The 13,643-nt window shown below is 31.4% G+C and overlaps 1 long non-coding RNA gene across 1 annotated transcript; it reads left to right on the forward strand.

Annotated features, from left to right (window-relative positions):
- Positions 1 to 487: 487 nt before the first annotated feature.
- Positions 488 to 7,396, forward strand: LOC127717567 (uncharacterized). Its single transcript, XR_007989235.1, has 3 exons — positions 488 to 1,818; positions 2,694 to 2,789; positions 5,440 to 7,396. It is a non-coding gene; the product is annotated as an uncharacterized LOC127717567 (long non-coding RNA).
- The last annotated feature ends 6,247 nt before the right edge of the window (positions 7,397 to 13,643 follow it).

The raw sequence follows: 13,643 nt of genomic DNA on the forward strand, positions 1-13,643 counted from the left end.
TAAAACGTCCATTTTATGTGCAAATGAAAATATTTAACAATAAAATGGAAAGAAAGAAATATGAAATCGACATTGCCAATCACACATCAATTTTTTCAGGATATGTCAGAAAATTCTAATTGCAAGGTAAGTTTTAAGATCTGCTTAGTTTATATTAAAATATATAAATGTAGAAATCATTAAGAAACCATGGTTCCAACTTCCTATACAAAGTTGACTTAAGTCTCTTTTTAAAGAAAAAATCACATTTCGATTCTTTTTTTCTTAAGAGCCAATCCGCCAGAAAACCATGCAATATTCAGAAAATCATCCAAATCGACAATCACAACTTGACAAATTTTTATACATCATCTTAATCCTTGACATAAAATAAAAGAATTTGACCACTTAATTTTTCCCAGAATCGTATCTATTTTTAGTAACAGCCTATTTCTGTAAATTCATAATGAAACCAAGGAAAAATCCAACTTTTTTATGCCTGTTAAGAATGACCCAGAAGCATATTAAATGGGGTAGTTGAGTTTTTAGAGTAATGTCAGCTGAAACTCATCCATTTTACTATGTTATGATCAATACAAATGAAAATTTAAACGATTTGGCACATTGCCAGGAGCAGGGACACAAAGGCGGGGTATTTCATACATGAATTTACGTGGTTTTCATTCGCTTCTATCTTGCAAGACCCATTCCGGATTTGTTTGCAACTTATATCGGTTTTAACTATGGGGTATGTTTTATATCAAAACAAAATATTAAGCTTGGCAAATGACTATTATATGTTAATTTATGCCTTGGAAGAATGGTGATTTTAGTCCCAAATTGACACATTTTGATTTTGATTTTAATTAAATTCTAAACATAATTGTACTAAAATGGCTCATAAAATCATTCGAACAAGTAAAATCAATTTGTCTGAAAAATGAAATAAGACGTATTTGTACTGCAAGTCCAAAAATCAATAAATTGTCTGAAACCAGGGAGTCCATCTTTTATGCTCTTCCATTGACTTATCTCCCTTGGGTAAGATCTCAAACATGTCAGCTCCCAGTGATGGTTTGGCAGACAAATGTTTACATTGAAGTTTGTGACTTTAATAATCTAGGATGAGCATGTGGGCTATCCCAGCCTTATACATCTACATATTACAAACTATTTAAGATATCTGAATGCACTAAAGACCAAAATAGCATTTCCAAAAAAAATAATTACTGCCAAGATTCAAGAAATTTGACAATCATGACAATAATTTAGTGAATAAACATGATAAATATTGATTGGAAAAATAAGTCCATGAACAGCAAAAAGTGTTTTTAGATTTCAACGAGCAAAACAAAAGTATTCTAAATCATTCTTCGTAAAAAAAAAAGTGAGCCAGTGGAACCTGGTGACCTTGCTCGCACCAAAATTGAGATTGAGAGTGTCAAAACTGCTCTGGCGCACCATCAATAAATCAATGACACTCTCTCTACCGTGGTATTGAAACCAGCATTGGTAACCAAACATATTCATACAGATACAGACTACCATTCATCTACATTTAGGAAGTCTGAATAATACTGAAAACTATGGTGTAGAATTTCCAACAGGACTCCTTATTTTATATAAGACAAGGAGTGGTTTATTTTCCCATGGTTGTTACATCATCTTGTCTTTGAATATGCTCGAAGTACAGGTACTTTTATGGAATTCATTGACATGATAGTCAAGCAAGATGTCAACATCTCGTCCAACCCTCTTCCAGCAAAGCCAAAGCTGACCAAGGATCTTCACCCTTTCAAAACAGGCTGTATACAGGACGAGTTATTCCAGTAGGAACAGGTACAAATCTTACAATCAATTTTCATTTGTTCCATATAGTCAATCTGAAATTAGGGGACCAACAATTGATACATTAGCGAGATGAAAAAAAAAGGGGGGGGGGGGGGTTCCTGTGTTGAAGGGGCATGTGAATATTCTTTTACACCTGACCTGTTTCTAAGACATCTTATTTATTTCCTATGGCAAAGTGCAAGCAAATAATATATATCCGTATATACATTGTTCTGTCTTGGGACCATTTGATTAAAAAAGCAAGTGGGAGGGTTAGAATGGTCAAAATATTTATGTCCTTGTCAGCTTAGGACAGAATTTTAATTTTCAAGCTATTAACCAGGGTACAATATATATTTATTTTCTGCTTTAAAAAATCAATTTATAGACCAGAATCATGATAATAATCAAAATCTATTTCAACATATTCAACGTTTAGCAGGTCAGGTTTTTATTCTCTTCCCCTAAGTTATATTTTCAGTTCTTACTGGAAGTTGTTCAGCTCTTTGTCTACTAAAAAAAGTTTTATCTCGTGGAAAAGCCTCCTACAAATACATGTTTTACATACAACAAACTGTACATGTAACACTAGACAACTTTATCCAGAGAATAATATTTTTTTAATGAACTAATAGGCCATGGAGACTAAAAAAATCAAAAGCATTGCAAACTTTTGTAAGGTTCAATTTTAGGACCCTACATGTACATGTACAAATGTATGTAGATTACTTATACGGCCCTTTTTAAAAGAAAAAACATACATTTAAACTACATGTACATGCACAGTGATGCTACACTACCCTACATTTCCTGTCTGATATATTTTATTTCATGTAAAACAAAATTGAAGTATTATTTTATAGTTTAACACTTTTTATTTGTAGGGCTATATATATGCAAGCAATGCTCAATTAAGATGAATTTTTGTAAAAGTGACAATAGCCAGGTCAAACTAAATACATGTATAGAAGGAGATATTGGTAAGTTATTATTAACTTATATATTAATTTAACTGTTTGTATAACATGGTAATCATACAAAGTATATGTAATCACTTATATAATAACATAATTATACAATTACATGTTATACATTTGTACATCAGTTTTATTAAACAGGTCTTTGTTAACTTGGTTTTCCCATTGAAAAATCACTTTGCTAATTTTAATTTGTAGTACTATATAATGGGCGGCTCCTATAGTTTCCATTCAATAACTAACAATGACTAATGAACTGTTCATACATTCCATTTCAATTATTTTATTTATTAATACGTATTACTTTTACTGTTAAGTCTGTTTTTTGTGATATCCATTTTACGTGACTCTGTATTTATGTATCCCGTCATACTTATTATTTTATGTCTACCTGTGCGAATTTCAAACGCGCGATTTTACGCCAGTACTTAAAACCTTCCATCCTTTATGGGTGGATTTTACATAGATATATAAAATCTTATAATATAAGCAAAATGAGGATGTTAAATTTGATGTATGCCTTTTTGTGCTTCTTCGTTACATTTGTTTGTTTTTATAGTGATTAAGATGATAACACAATGTTGACTGCTGTACCCCTATTTTTGACAATTTTACCTATTGTGTCTGTTTGTTTTGTTCATGCATCGTTGTCAATATAATGGAATTTGATGCGACTGTCATACAAGTGAGAGGTTTATTATCTAGCTATAAAACCAGGTTCAATCCACCATTTTCTACATAAGAAAATGCCTGTACCAAGTCAGGAATATGACAGTTGTTATCCATTCGTTTGATGTGTTTGAACTTTTGATTTTGCCATTTGATTGGGGACTTTCCTTTTTGAATTTTTCTCGGAGTTCAGTATTTTTGTGATTTTACTTTTTCAAATATAAAAGGGGGAGATTTTTATTGGTACTTTTGAAGATATTTCACCTGTTCGATTAATTGATTGGTTGTTGGTAATGCTAATGTCCAATGGCAAATAGTTCATGCATGTTTAGGACAAGAACAAATTAAAAAAAATACATTATTTGGGTTCTTAATATGCTAAATCTAACAATGGATTTAAATAATTTAAGATGTTGCAATTGGGGCCCATTTTAAATTGGTTCACATTGATTTCAAAATGGTCCAAAAAATTTTTTCTTATTTCTACACAACTTGAATTCTTGAGGTTCTTTTGATATACAAAATGCAAATGTTTTATATTTAGTTTTTTAATTTTGGTCCGGTTTTCAAATTTGTCCACATTTTAAAGTCCAAAGGGTCCAAATTTTAACTTAGTTTAATTTTAACAAAACTTGAACTCTAATTACAATGAATTAGGGTTCTTTGAATGATAAATAGAAATAATCAAATATCCTGAATATAAATATGTACTTAGATTTATGATTTTTGTCCCAGTTTTCAAGTTGGTTCAAATGGGGTCCACAATTTAACTGTGTTTGATTTCAACAATAATTTTAAAGATGCTGATTCAGCCTGAATCTAACCTGTATTTAGTTTTTGGGCCCTATTATGAAATTGGTTTACATTGAGGTCCAAAGGGTCCAAAATTAAACTAAATTTTAAATCTTAATTTGATCTTGGGGTTCTCTGATATGCTGAATCTATTAAACTTTATCTTTATACCATATTTATTCTGTGTTAGAAACCTATTCTTTGTCAAATATTTAATCCCATTACAAATTTAGAGCTGTTATAGCTTGAATGTTCTGCCCAAACTTGCATTTTTTCTTCATCTTCCACAAAATTTGTCCTTTTCTGAGATAACTGGTGTTATCTTTTTAAATGAAACTTTAGTGAAAAGAAAAGCACAATATGTGGATATTATCTGATGTCAAACATTTTCAAGATGGCCACCAAGGATGGCACAAATTTCAACACTGGTTAATTTAATGAAAATTGTTAATTAGGGATAGTCATGGTAGTTTGACTTGCTAAACAAAGTAAGGTTGTTTTTTCTTCCAAAATGGCAAACATTTTCAAGATGGCTTTATATGAAAATTGACATTAAGGAATTATAGCACTTTTGACATGCCAACAAAACAATGAATTTTTTTTTAAAGATGGACACAGCAAATAAAGGGTAAAATTTTCAATTTTGTTGAGTTTGATTTTAAAGAATATTGATATTTAGCTGTACTTTGACACAGAGAACAGATATAAAGATGGCCACCATTTCAAAGATTGTCACTAAAAGTGGTCAAATTATCACCATTGTCTGTTTTCAATGTAAAATTATATTGAGAGGTAATTTGACATGCCAAACCAAATGGAGGCAATTTTTATTGTTGTAAAGATGTTAAGGGCTATTTGGACATGCTTAAAAGGAGTGGATAATAACTATTCTGCAAAAATGATTTGGCTTTAGTTGGGAGAATTTTGTAACTGCATCCACTTACAGTAAAAGTTGTCAATTTTATTTCCTGTCAGTGGTATATATGAAATTAAAAAAAAATGTGGTATGATTGCCAATGAGAAAAAATGACATAGAAGTAAAGCTATAGGTCTTCATACGCCATATGGCCTTCAACAATGAGCAAGACCTATACTGCATATATATTCAGCCATAAAAGGCCCCAAAATAAGAAAATGAAAAAATATGAAAACTAACAGCCTGATTTATGTATGTATGTTTTGTGGTTTTCAGATCTAGACTCGCAGCTAACCTTTCTGTCAGTGTCAACAACAACTGAACTTTCACAGCAGTCAACATCAGATTGGGAGACTGATAATGCTTCTAACAGAAACAATTTCAACCAACCAAACAAGCAACAGAAACTTTCCAACTTTAAAACATCAGTTAAATCTTCCATGGGATGATGTCTCAAAAAATAACAGTTCATCATTTATGGAGATTTTAATGTTATGGTTTTTCTTTTACAAGAAAGTTAATGTACACTTGTTTTATAGTAAAACCTATAGCCGTTCAAGTATAAAAAAAACACATTCAACTTTATTGAAATTTGAAGATTCATATGACTTATTTTAATTCTGTTATCTCCGAGAATGTGATGTAGAGCATTATAGGTACAGTAATCTTAACAGCTATCCAATTTCATTCAAAATTCTTTATAAATTTTGCACTGGTATATATAGACTAAGTAATTTGTTTTTCGTCTAGTAATGGGATTTTTTTATACCCCACGCAACGAGTTGTGGAGGGTATAATGTTTTTGACCCGTCCGCCCGTCTGTCCGTCCGTCCGTCAGTCCGTCAGTCCTGTTTCTTGTCATCGCAACTCCTCTCAAACCACACAACAGAATTTCATGAAACCTTTTCAGATAATAAGGACATACTACGTAGATGTGCATATCGACAGGAAATTACGATTTGATTTTTTTTCCAGGAGTTACGCCCCTTTGAACTTATTTGCCCAATATACTACTGCAACCTTTTGTCATCGCAACTCCTCTCAAACCACACAACAGAATTTCATGAAACTGTGTAGATAATAAGGACATACTACGTCGATGTGCATATTGACAGGAAATGATTCATTTTTTTTTCTGATACAATTTTTTTTTCTTACACTTATTTTATTTCTCCAATGACAATGTGGGGACGTGGGGTATGTGAGCGCACTCACTAAGGTTCTTTCATTTTAGAAGCATTTATGATTTTCATGTTTGTATTGACCACATTGCAGCAACATAGATATAGGTACCTGGCAAATCTTGCCTTGTTAGCATACTAGGCTCAAAGGGTCATAAAAAAATTTCCATCACTTAAAGTGTCTGTTAAAATCATCTGTTTACAGATTTCACTTTTAAACCATCATCTTAATAACTTTAGAAGAAGTGTCATACATATATATATGTATACAAAATTTAAAAACTTTTTAATATATATATATATATAACCTATGTCGTGTTTAACACATATTTAGAATTGTGCAAGCGTCTTACCTGATGTTCGGTTTGACTTTTTTATTGTATAAATTTCAAGATTGTTATAGTTTTATTTAAGTAGACTGATATATGATTCATTCAACATCACAATCATACTACTGATGAAGGATATCTGTTATCCGAAATATTTATAAATAATTACATTTATAGTTCCTTTTTTTGTTATTGGTGTTGTTGTGTACACTTTTTAGGCGTTTATATAATTTATTTATTGTGTACATGTATCGTTACTCGTAACGATCCAGTGCCCTCGTGGGAAAAATCGTTGACTATTATTCAGACGTTTTATATATATATATATATTGATAAAAACTATCAACATGACAAGATCTAAATACCCAAAATTTTTTTGAAAAATTGGACATAACATCTATGAGCTATTGTCCCTGAAATGTGTAAATTTACAAATTTTCACAGTTTTCTGCTACTATCCAACAACTATATCAATATATTATAAGAATAAATTGCAAAAGTGGTCAGAAGAAACTTTTTTTTTACAGTCTGAACTTATTCTGAATTGTTTAACTTCTAATTTAAATTGATTGCGTTTGAAATATGTGTTTTTTATCATTTTAGGTGCACAATTTGTCAATACGATCTATTTCGGCTCCTGGGAGCCTCTAGATTTATAATGAATAATTTGTATTTATGTATGATTATTTTCTTAATGTATTAAATGAAACATTAATTATTCTTTTCCATTTGTTGTTATACTTATTTAGTCCAGATCCTATCATATGTCAGTAGTTACAAATTAGACGGCAAAATTGAGAAAATTTGAATATGCAGGTTACCCCATTTTGTTGTGGCATATACCAGACACCAACATTATTTGCCGAGCTTGATATTTTTTTTTGATTGGGTATATATAGTTATACTTTGCAAGTAGATATGTTGTTTTACAATAATAAACGGGTCTTGGAGTATTTTGGCTCTGAAAGATGACCAAAATCAGCCATTTTGGACATGTAGCTAAATAAGACATATTGAAACAGTTAGATTATACATACACTTAATAGACAGCATTGTTAATTCTATGCATTCTTACACTTAAAGTGATGTATTACTAGGAACAACTATCAAAAAATTATAAAAGTTACCATATTTTTTTATTTAAAACAGCGAAATATGCCAAAAAAGGCTTATTTTTGCTGTTTTCGAGCAATTTCATCTGTTAAAACATGGCGCTCAAAAAATATCCAGATCGGTTTAATATTTTCCCAAAAAAATTTGTGTGGTTATTTACATTACTAAGGTGCACCAATATGACAAATATGAACTCATTTGGAAAAAGTGACATTCGGACGGTTTTGCATGGTTTTCTGGCAGATTGGCTCTTAAAGGAACGACTTGTAGTTTTTTTACCCCTCTCCATGGTATCTTGTCTCTTTTTTAAATATAATTTTGAAATTGACCTTTAAGATATCTATTAATGAAATAGTGATATATAACTGATTATTCCAACACAACACAAACATTTTATTTATCATCTGTTCCGATTTCAACAGCCTTTACCAATAATACAACGAATGTGTTATAGGTTATGGATTCCTAACACAACTATACAATGAATTCAAACATCGAAGGCATATAACACTATGTCCCTTATACATAATATGAAACAAAGATATTCTAATTAGTCAAACTCTGTGCAGTGGGCTATATCACTGAAATTTTGTCATTCGCAATGTAAACCGTTAATCTGGTGCCAAAGAAAACCTTTAGTCTGTCAATAGAAACATTATCTTACCAAATTGATCCTTCGTAAAGGAACTCTTCTAAGAGATCGTAATCGAGCACAGAGTGTTCTAACTACCTCTTGTAATGTGGATTTTGATGGATTTGGATATTCCTTTTGTCAGTATGTATGCATCCTTGGCTATAAGATTAAAGTTATGACTTTGATATGTTAGGTATCTTTGATGATTTTTTTAACCGCGGGGTCGATGCTGTTCCCGGTGAACGTTTTTGTCTACGAAAGTTTCACAATCATAGTACAATAGCAGCAAGAATTCAGTCTGAAACGGTCATTTTGGTCTGATAAAGACTTAATCGACTGAATTTACCACAAGAGAAAAAACGTTAAGACTTTATTTCAGATTTCAAACGCCGTTCCAATCGAGAGTCACTACAGGCAGTTCAGTCGGTTCATTAATGTCAAGATAAACAAGACCAAAATCTCTAGCATTTGATTCAGATACGTTAAGACCGTTTTACACGAAATATGACCAAACTGTAAAAATAACGTTCAAATATTTGTCAGATTGTGTACAGATCCGTCTGAGTATGCCTGTATAATACTAGCAGTAATGCACCTGCAGGTTGATGCAGTTACACTTGTAAATCTGGTCGAAAATAAGACAACTTTCTGACAAAACTAGTTCTGAAGAAAGCAATTTGACAGAACTCTTAAGTCATTATTTGGACATTCTATTTTATTTGTTCATATGTAAAAGAGCTAACATAGTTCATGTTCGATTTCATTTAACAATTTTACTTAAGTAATCGAAACGTAGTCGAAAAGGTAATCGATGATTATAACTTTTTTCGTCGTCAGTCTTATATAACAGCCACAACCATTAATAACAAAAGCAACACGACGGGTGCCACATGTGGAGCAGGATCTGCTTACCCTTTCGGAGCACCTGAGATCACCCCCAGTTTTTGGAGTTCAGTATTTTTGTGATTTTACTTTTTGGTGGGGTTCGTGTTGCTTAGTCTTTAGTTTTCTATGTTGTGTCATCTGTACTATTATTTGTCTGTTTGTCTTTTTATTTTTGGCCATGGCGTTGTCTGTTTGTTTTCGATCTATGAGTTTGACTGTCCCTCTGGTATCTTTCGTCCCTCTTTTAAACTACTTCTTTGACAGTTAAAAAAAATATCACCATTATATGAAAATGAATTATATAACACTCTTTATGGTTAAAACAATATTTTGCTGGATAAAAAAAAATTACATAAAACAGTTACATTCCGGGTAGACGGCACGAACTCCGTATCATAAATGTTAACAGCTATTACTTTTGTATCCAACACAGCTAATACATATTTACACCTTCAAACCTAATGCACAATTGATTCCTTACGTTCAAATAATTAATGTATGTTGTATAAATGCACATACATGCTTTATATCTATTTAATCTTAGCTATAGACATTTTTTATAATATTGATTGAATATACTATCTGAACAATTGCAGAATCAACCTGTCAAGGATGTATAAAAATCTAAGTTATATTCAACTTTTGTTGACTTTTCGGATGCCTAAATATAAATGTTAGTAGTGTGGATACAATCATTTCCAACCATTAAGGAATAGAATACACAAAATACCCAAGTATCTGTAGGTTTTTCCCTTAAATAATTGTCACATTGTAAAATGGACAGTTTTTTTTCACCAGAAATGGGGCAAGTTAGAGAATATATAAGAAGTAGTGCATTCAGAAACGATAATACAACTTGCGACTAACTTGATAGAAGTTTGATACTTGAACAGTACCAATATAAGTTTAACCTTTAATTCTAAGTGAAATATTTTAAGAATATTTTTTGTCTTATTAATGATATTGTACTGACATATACAATTGCTGCAAATGGAGTGGCACTTTCATTAGAAAGATTTGGTTAGTGTCACTTACGTCTAATACATCATTAAAATACACAATATTTACAGTTTTTAAATGTAAAAAAAAAAAAAAAAAAAATGCAAATGCAAATGCGAGCTGAGTAAAAATAGACAGGGTTTTTCTATCTGAACCAGGGATAGATATATAAATGCACACATGTTTTTTCTGTCTTCGATATCGCTGTTTATTTACTTAAAGATAATTCAAAGAAGGTTACAAATAACATAAACTACTATAATTTGTTAGATACTAATCAGCAAACAAAACTAACAAAATTAAACCTTTCAACTATTATGTCAAATGGTTCATGTGCATCATTCACTTGCTGTTCATGATTTCTTTAACGTGTTTAACGTGTCTTTTCTAATTTCAAATTATTCTTGCATTATCTTTACCAACACTTTTTTGGTGACAGGTAACCCGTATCTTAAGAATTGATTTTTTGGTCGATACTATATAAAAAATGATATTTTGAAACATGCGATACAGACTGATCGGTGTATCTGTCCGTTCGTTCTTTCGTTCTTTTGTTATATCTGCTACTGATCTTGAACCACTCGGCAGAATTGTGTAACATCTTCACTTATTATTACTCACATTATATACTTTTGTTACGTCTTTTTAATTTTTGCTTCTAAGATATTTTTAGTGGCTTTTCCTTGTTATATTCCACCACTACAATTTACAATTATATTATTCTCCTCTTAAACCATAAAATGTGGTTTCGTGAAACGTTCTGCATTTCTAGAACATTGAATGCAAGTGTTTACCTCTCCTTTTTTCCGAATTATTTACAGTCCTTGGATGGTGTAAACTTCCCACTAACACCATACACCATTACACCATTCACCATACACCATTACACCATACACCCTGTGCCATTACACCATACACGTTACACCTTTGCACCATGCACCTTACACATTACACCATAATGCAATTTGATTTCAAAGAAAGCGTGCGACTCAAACATTATTTATTTATTTTAAAAAACGAATTTTGATCACAATATTATGAATTAATGTATAAAATTGAAAATCAGTTCTTTTCAATATTTTGCATAGTTTTAAATAGCGTACACCATTCATTCACACCATTCCCGATCGCACGTTACACCATTCCCCTAACACCATACACCATAGCACCATATACTTTCTACCATTGCACCATATGCCATACACCATTACACCATACACGTTTTTTTTGGAAAGTTTACACCATCCAAGGGCTGTATAAGGTTTCATTTAGAAAATCTCTTAATTTACATGGGCTGTGATATCATTGTGTTAACATTGTTCGCAGTGACTCTAGTTTATTGATACAGGTGAATTCTTTAGTGACTTTTTTCTGTCTATTTTCAGGTAAAAAATATGTTTACTAGTAAAATTGTTTTCATTATACAGTGAAAAAATGTCACATGTTGTGTTTTGTTTATACAGGGTAATAACTTTTATTAAGTAGATATAGCATATTAAAATTCAAACTAAGTTGCAAAATTTTGAAACAGATATGAAAAGATTGCTCTTACAAAAGAAGGGCGGAAGATACCAAAGAGATAGTCACACTCATAAGTCAAAAACAAACTGAAAATGTCATGGCGAAAATTTACCAAAAGACAAACACATGTCTTCAAAACACAAGAAAGAAACTAAGGACTGGGGAATATGAACCCCACCAGAAACACTGTGAGTAATATCAGGTGCTCGAAAGGATAAGTAGATCCGGTCTACATGTGGCACCCGTCGTATTGCTCATGTAAGCTAGAGCCCGTTTGACAAGTCCAATTTAGTAGGTCACATTCGAGGAAAAGACAGCCGGATTGTGGCTACAACTTTTGCAACATATCCGTCGTCATCTGTGAAACAGATATTCCCTAACGTTCAACCAACTTGCCATGTCGTCTGTAAAATTTTCGAAGGTATGATTCAATTTCACTCTTTATTTAAATCTTCCATTTAAGCAGCAATCCGATATCATGGAAATAATGGTAGACAATACAAGTTCTAGAATATCGTATTAACTAGAATATCTCTACTCCCTGTGAAGTTGCTGCTAGAATATTTCGACAAAAATATTTTAAATTCACAATTAAGAAGCAGACATCATTCCTTTTGTTGGAATGTTCTATTCTCAACAGACCTTTATTGTCATTATTATTCTAGATGTGAATCACGATATGAGACGGACTTAACTGTATCTGATGTATCCTTTATTTCACGTTCGATGAGATAAAACCGTTAAGCATAATTACCAAAATTTAGTTATTCAGTGAGAGGACATCATCAATGAAGCGGAACGTGAAATTAGAGGATAATGTTAGCTTCTTTTCATTCCTCCTAAGCTAGCTTTGTTTCAATATTCATTAGAAGCTCTTTTATGACATCTGACCTATAAGAATAAAGAACAATCGACATGGAGATGCGCACAGTTGGTTCCTATGGCAATGATAAATTTTTATTTAAAATATAAAATTCTATAGAAAAAAATGAATAAAAAAGGGGAACCTTTTGCTTTAAAACAAAATAAAATAAAACAATACAGTAAATGTATATTTTCTAAGTTACATCCCTTGCTATAGCTAAGTTCAAATTGATTTTACTTAATTAAATAATATTCTTTATGTTAAACAATCATAAATAACAGAACAAAGTGTCTTCATATGAAAAGAGAACCTACAAATTTGCATATTCCATTAAACATTTTTCCCGAATGTATTCTAATGTTTAACGATAAAAGATGACGGAAGACTCCTGTACTTCTTAAAGTGTACGACTTGGATCAAAATGCACACTTTAATTGTTTTTTTTTTCTCTTTCAAACTCCGATCAAGCATGTATTTCATGGGACGTGTCTGTTTTAAAAGCCAAGCAATTATTCATTTTTAGTTATTTATTCCATTATTTGCACTTCAAGTAATATGTTACCTTTATTTACAGGTAATCAAGGACAAATATGGAAGATATAAAAACACTAAACAAGGTATTATGTATAACAAGAAAAATAACTATAAAATGGCAGCGATGTAACTTAACCGTTTGTGCTACATACCAATATTCATTTATAAATGACACATTTCAAGAAAATAGCACGTGACCTTTTAAGTTTAATCTGTATTATAGTAACCATTTTAACTTTTGAATGTCGCCGGCAAGCAATGCTAGTTTTAGTACATATATTGTTACCAGCAATCAATCGAAAAAAATGTTACAATTTCGACTGAATTCCTTACATGCTAGGTAGAATGTGTCTTTCTTGCCTTATATACTAATTTATGTGGATCATGTACGATCGTTAATTAACTAATAACTATACAGA

Source organism: Mytilus californianus, unplaced genomic scaffold (genome assembly GCF_021869535.1).
Source record: "Mytilus californianus isolate M0D057914Y unplaced genomic scaffold, xbMytCali1.0.p SCAF_10, whole genome shotgun sequence".
Classification (NCBI taxonomy): domain Eukaryota; kingdom Metazoa; phylum Mollusca; class Bivalvia; order Mytilida; family Mytilidae; genus Mytilus; species Mytilus californianus.